Genomic DNA, 7,354 nt, shown 5'->3' on the forward strand with positions numbered 1-7,354 from the left:
TGAAAAAGCCTATCCACATTTACTCTGTCCCTTTTAAAATCTTAAACACCTCTATCAAATCCCCCCTCAATCTTCTACGCTCCAGAGAAAAAAGCCCCAGTCTGCACAACCTTTCCCTGTAACTCAAACCTTGAAATCCTGTCAACATTCTCGTGAACCTTCTCTGCACTCTCTCTATTTTGTTTATATCTTTCCTATAATTTGGTGACCAAAACTGCACACAGTACTCCAAATTTGGCCTCACCAATGCCTTGTACAATTTCATCATAACCTCCCTACTCTTGAATTCAATACTCCGATTTATGAAGGCCAACATTCCAAATGCCTTCTTCACCACACTATCTACCTGAGTATCAGCCTTGAGGGTACTATTTACCATCATTCCTGAATCCCTTTGTTGCTCTGCACTCCTCAATTGTCTACCATTCAATGTATATGACCGATTTAAATTTGCCTTTCCAAAATGCAACACTTCACACTTATCCATATTAAATTCCATCAGCCATTTCTCAGCCCACACCTCCAGCCTTCCTAAATCACCTTTTAATCTACGGTAATCTACCTCACTGTCCACAACACCACCAATCTTTGTATCATCCGCAAACTTACTTATCCAATTCACCCCCCCCTTCTTCCAGATCGTTAATATATAACAAATAATAGTGGACCCAGGACCGAACCCTGAGGAACTCCACTAGTCACCGGCCTCCAATTTGACAAACAATTTTCTACCACTACTCTCTGACACCTTCCATCCAACCACTGCTGAATCCATTTCACTACCTCCTTATTTATACCTAATGCCTCCACCTTTTTTCCTAACCTCCTGTGGGGAACTTTGTCAAAAGCTTTACTAAAGTCCAAATAGACAACATCCACAGCTTTCCCTTCAACCTTTTTTGTAACCCCCTCGAAAAACTCAATCAGGTTTGTTAAGCATGATCTACCCCTGACAAAACCACGCTGATTACTCCCTATCAATCCCTGTTCTTCCAAATATTTGTAAATACCATCCATCAGAACACTTTACATCAACTTACCCACCACAGATGTCAGACTCACGTGCCTCTAATTCCCAGGTTTACATTTGCACCATTTCTTAAACAGCGGAACCACATGCGCCACCCTCCAATGCCTTGGCACTACCCCCGTGACCAGTGACATCCTAAATATCTCTATTAATGGCCCCACTATCTGTACACTAGTCTCCCTGAGTGTCCTTGGGAATATATTGTCCGGACCTAGAGATTTGTCCACCTTTATATTTTTTAACATTGCCATCCTCCTCGGTTATCCTTATATGATTCATGACCTCCCCACTATTTTTCTTTACTTCAACTGGTATAATATTTTTTTCCCTAGTGAATACCGAGGCAAAGAAATCATTTAAAATTTCCCCCATTTCCTCTGACTTCTCACTCAGCCTTCCCTCACTATCTACAAGGGGTCCAATTTTATCCCTCACTAATCTTTTACTTTTGATGTACTTATAGAAACCCTTTGGATTTATTTTTACTCTGTTTGCCAAAGCCTCTTCGTGTCTCTTTTTGGCCTTTCTAATTTCTTTCTTAAGATTTTTTCTACACTCCTTGTAGTCCTCTTTCAATTTCCCATCACCCTGCTCTTTATACCTCTTGTACACCTCCCTCTTTCTCCTAACCAAATTTCTAATATTCCTCGAAAACCAAGGCTCCCTATGACTTCCAGCCTTTCCTTTGATCCTCACTGTACTCTCAAAATTTCTTCTTTGAATATTCTCCATTTTTCATTTACGTCCTTTCCTGAAAAAAATCATGTCCCACTCAATACTCCCCAAATCCATTCTTATTCCTTCAAAATTTGCTTTTCTCCAATCCAGAACCTCAACTTTAGGCCCTTCTTTGCTCTTCCCTAAAACTAATAGAGTTATGATCACTAGACCCAATTTGTTCTCCAGCATTAATCTCAGACACCTGACCTATCTCGTTCCCTAACAGGAGATCCAGTATTACACCGTTCTGAGTCGGTTCCTCCACGAATTGATTAAGAAAACTATCTTGTTTACATTTGACAAACTCTAGCCCATCCAGCCCTCTTACTGTATGGGTATCCCAATCAATGTGAGGGAAGTTAAAATCTCCCATGATCACTACCTTATGTTTATTACACCTATATGCTATCTCCTTACAAATTTTTTCTTCCAATTTTCTTGGTCCATTTGGTGGTCTATAATACACTCCTATTAGTGCCCTCATGCCTCCTCCACCCCTCAATTCCACCCAAACAGCCTCACTGGACGATCCCTCCAAACCATCCTGCCACCTCACGGCAGTAATGTCCTCCTTAACAAGCAGAGCAACTCCTCCGCCTTTTTAGCCCATGTTCTATCACATCTAAAACATTTGTATTCTGGAATATTTAGTTGCCAGTCCTGACCCTCCTGTAACCACTAATTACCACAACATCACGATTCCAAGAGCCAATCCACGCTCTAAGCTCATCTACCTTGTTCACTAGGCTTCTTGCATTAAAGTACACGCATTTCAGAGAATGACCCTCACATATATTCCCTATTCTTCCTTTTACCTTAACCTTCATCCTTCCTTTGTTATCTTTATCATTCTTAACTAGGTAGCCATGCACCCTAGACACTGCTCGCAAACTCTGCTCCCCACCCCCCTGCCAAACTAGTTTAAACCCTCCCCCACAGCTCGAGCAAATCTGCTTGCCAGGATATTGGTTCCCCTCCAGTTCAAGTGGAGTCCGTCCCTTTTGTACAGGTCCGACTTTCCCCAGAAGTGATCCCAATGATCCAAAAATCTTATCCCCTGCCCCCTGCACCAGCTCTTTAGCCACGCATTCACCCTTCACATCCTCCTATTACTATCCTCTCTAGCGCGTGGCACCAGCAGAAATCCAGAGATTACTACTTTAGAGGTCCTGTTTTTTAACTTCCTGCCTAATTCTATGTATTCCTGTTTCAGGACCTCATCCCCACTTCTAACTAGTCATTGGTCCCCACACGGACCACGACTTCTGGCTGCTCACCTTCCCCTTGCAGAATTCTGTGAACTCGATCAGAGACATCCCTGACCCGAGCACCAGGAAAGCAACAGATCCCCGATCTCGTCCAACAAACCTCCTATCTGTCCCTCTGACAAGTGAGTCCCCAACCACAATTACCCTGTTCTTATCCCTCCTTCCCTTCTGAGCCTCAGGGGCAGCCCCTGTGCCAGAGACCTGACCCCCATGACTCGTCCCTGATAGGCTGTTCCCCCCAGCAGTATCCAATGCCGAATGCATGTTGCTGAGGGGCACTTCCACAGGGGTACTCTGCACTGGCACGCTCCCTCCTTTCCTCACAGTCACCCATTTACCTGACTCCTCCCTTCTAGGCGTGACTGGCTCCCTGTAACTCCTCTCTATCACTGCCTCTCCTTCCCTTATGATCCTCCGTTCATCCAATTGCAACTCAAGCTCCCTAACACGGTTGCTTGTGAGCTGCAATTGGATGCACCTTTTGCAGGTGTAGTCGTCAGGAAAGCTGTGCTGTCTCCGACTTCCTGCATCCCACAATTGGAGCACTTGACTACCCCAACTGACTCCATTGCCTCCCTTCTCAATGTATATAGGTTATTTAAAAAGAAAAACTAAAAGACGAACCAAAAAGGACACCTTACCACACAGGGAGCTCCTTCTTACCGAAGTCCCTCGAGCCAAAGTCTGAAGTCTCCACTCCTTCACTGCCCCACTCCTCACTGGCCGCTCCCTCCCCTTTCACTCCTTTTATAGGCCCCTTAACCAAAAAATGGTTCAATTTTTGGTGAATGGCAGGGACCAGATAGAAAATTAAAGATGTTAAAGAATCCGGTGAGCCAAAATAAAGGACGGCAAACCTAACCTCAACAGCAAACTTCTTTGGAAGACGTGTGCCACAGCAATAACCTAACTGTGAAAAATGAATTCACTCAGATAAAAGGTCACTGGCCATATATCCAACTACGGTAGATGTTTGAACATGACTTCCCTGTATCTGGCAATTGAACAAAGCCCGAGTTGAAGTTTGGAGCTCTTTGTGGAATATTTGCTCTCTGTTGGACAAACTTTGCTGTTTCCATGGCGCTTAATACAATGTTATGTCAACTGGGCAGCAAGTTAAATTGCTCCAACTATAGAACTCATTGGCTGCTAAGACAGTCCCAAATAATTTGCCCGATTGCAAGTGGTGCTCAAGTCATTAAAAGCTGTTAATTGGAACCAAGTGACCAAAATTTGACCTCCAGACTTAAACATTGTTAAATGATAACAGCTTAAAGAAGTGGATTTTTAAAATTTTTAAGAAGTATCCAGTTACTTTTCCTGTTAGTCAATAATGTGAAATTTTGTGCTTTACTGGGAATAATGTGACTGGAAGGGTGAAAGCTTGTCCATGGATCTCAATGACAAGTGACACCTGATCAGAGTAGTGGTGAAAACAACACTTCTTCTTGGGTTTCACGCTGAGCTGTAATCATAAACTATTAAGGCTATCCAGCTACATACAGTGGGGCATTATTGAGAACCTCGTGGTCATATAGCAAGAGAACGCAGAAGCCCTGCAATAATTAGCAGAAGGCATGCCCATCTGTGATTCTTGCATCAGTTTCAATCCCCGTAAACCCGGAGTGGATAGAAGTCGTTCTCCCAAGAAGAGATTAACACCAATATTTTAATTTTTGAGCCATTTATTTTATCTGAAGACTTGGCCTCAGCTGCACAGAGAAGTTGAGTGGTGTCTGACTATCAATGACCCCTTTCTAACAATGCTCCTCTTTCCCTTTGTGACCACCAACGTTGAATATGCTGGATGTTCAGTTACCTCACAGCCTCGTCTCTGTCATCACCACCTTACTTACATGCACCTGCCTCTAATAGCATGGTTAATTTGTCCAACTTGCTCTAAATATTGTCGCATTCTTTAGCCTTTATAATGTAAATCCTTGCATTATTTCACACCTAACCTGTCCGCTTCTTGTGCTTCATTTCTAACTTTTGTCTTGTTTTATTTCCATCTTTGGTTTCATCATTCTTCCCACTCGGGTTCCCATTCCCACTTGTGTAAATCCTCCCCAGCTAGCAAACGCCTTGCAGTACATTGATTTTGTCCTGGAGGAATGTATCCTGTTCCATTTGTACCAGTCCCACTGTCCTTAATGGCTACTGACGTTCCAGAGACCTAAATCGCTTTCTTGTGAAAGCCGTGCATTCATCTCGTTGCGTTTCCAGTTTGAATGCCCTCCTTACAATGAATCCCCTTGCACTATAGCTAGCTCAGTCTTGTCCCTCCCAGCGAGCCATATACAATGGCAAGCACCTGACTTGTTGTTTCCCCTGGAAAACCTTTCCCACCCAACAGAATTTGCTGATTGGAGTTTGAGAGGGGGGATCCACAAGGGATTCCTTGTCCAGCTGCCTGAGCCTCTATACTAGCCAGTCATGGCCCACCCCTTTCCTGTGTGTTATCAGAACCTGTGGTGAAGATCGCTTCGTTGAGAGCCTCTGCTCGAACCACTGCAATAGTGTGGATCTTCCAGTGGCCACCCACTTCAATTCCCTATTCCCTTGCTGACGACTGTCCACTGTCTCATGCACTCCTTGGCTGAAACCACCAGCAAACTGGAGGAACAACACCCCATCTTCCATCTGGGCATCCTCTATCCAGATGGTATTAACTTAGATGTTTCTGGTTTCTGTTAAACTTTTCTCCCCCCCAACCACCTCCAACCTTTGACTCCTGCCTCCTTTCCTCTAGTTCTCTTCTCTTTTCCCTCTCACCGTTCCTCATATCATCCAATTAACAGCTTTTGTGGCCTGGAGTCCTCTCCTTCCCAGTCTTTATCCAGGTGGCTAGCTGCTTTTTGCTTACACCTTGAAGGGCTCTGGCCAAAAACATCTCCAACATTTACTGTGTGTTTGTACTACCATCACAGCGTCTGCAGTCTTCGATAGGTGCTTTTAAGCTGCAGCACCCGGATAGCCCTCCTGGGACCCAGGTGTCATTAGTGGGGCAAAGGTGCTTCCAGTACCTTTTAAGCTGAGGGGGGATAGTCCCAGTAAATCGCCAACCTGGAGATTTAAGGAGGATCCCACCCCCGCGATGATGCGGGGTAAGTGACCTATCATCTAAGCTAGTTTCCCTATCCACCCCCATCAGCTGTCAGTCTCCCACTGTCAATCGCGCTCCCCCCCTAGCCCATGGTAGTCGACCGCTCTGCCCCTGCGGCAGCGACCCTCTCTCCCCCCCCGCAGCAGGGACCCCTCTCCTGCTGATCGTAACACCCCCCCCCACCCCACAAAATCGACCTCTCCCTCCACGGCAGCGACCTCACTCTCCCCGAGAGTGACCCCTTCTCTCCCCTTCGTGGCAGTGACCTCTCACCCAACCCCACTTCACCCCGGGCCCTGGCAGCAACCCCCTCTCCCCCCGCAGACACTTCAGCTGGGGCGCGTCACAGGAGTAACCGGGTTGGCCACTTTTTGCTGTTCAATCCGCCGGTCGACATGTCCTGGGTAAGTTTAACTGGGTTCCCTGACTACCTCTGAGGTTGACTTTGGATAATGCTGACCGGATCGGACCCTTTCAAGCTTCCTTGTGAGTGGGGCGCTAACCGGGCAAATTGCCCAGTTAACCCCATTTTACAAGGCAGTTTGAAAGCGCCCAATGTTTCACCTTGGTGGTGTGACCAACCTTGCTAAACATAATATCTACAACGACTGTGGCTCTAATTCCATGGTGGGGTTAGCCAGAAGTTGAAGCTGGATACACATCTGTACACATTATTCCCAAAGCAGCAGCTCACTTACTTTCTCAAGGATGGTTAAATGCTGGCCACATCAGTAATATCGAGTAAGAATAAAGGTGCAGGTCAGGTTATCCTCACGGAAGAGCGGAGCACTATTGATAAAGATACTTCAGTTAATAAAGTCACAGAGTTATCTGATCGTGCACAAGTGTTTTTTGGTATAACAGAATGTCAATTTGCCAACATTTACTTTTTAATACAAGTCGTCGTAGCAACTGGGGCTGCTTTCATTGAACTGGCTAATGAATCAAATGGGTTTTGGTTTCTTTTCTGTTGTTTCCCAAAACCAAAGACCTTTGTAAACAGACTGGTTCCTGCTGCATTATTTATCTAGTAATAAGTGCACTGCATTGTACCTGAGGCATACAAGCCTCTCGTGATGACGGAATGGAGATTGAAGGCTTGGTTCATGTTGTCTTCTCAGATTGCAAATTCAATTAAATGATTGGATAAAACATTTGAAAGCATGTCTTTTTCTAAAAAAAAACACTGCACTGATTAATTTGTCCTTTTCCAATCGATCGCTACGTACC

The sequence above is a fragment of the Narcine bancroftii genome, chromosome 11 (genome assembly GCF_036971445.1).
Source record: "Narcine bancroftii isolate sNarBan1 chromosome 11, sNarBan1.hap1, whole genome shotgun sequence".
Lineage (NCBI taxonomy): Eukaryota > Metazoa > Chordata > Chondrichthyes > Torpediniformes > Narcinidae > Narcine > Narcine bancroftii.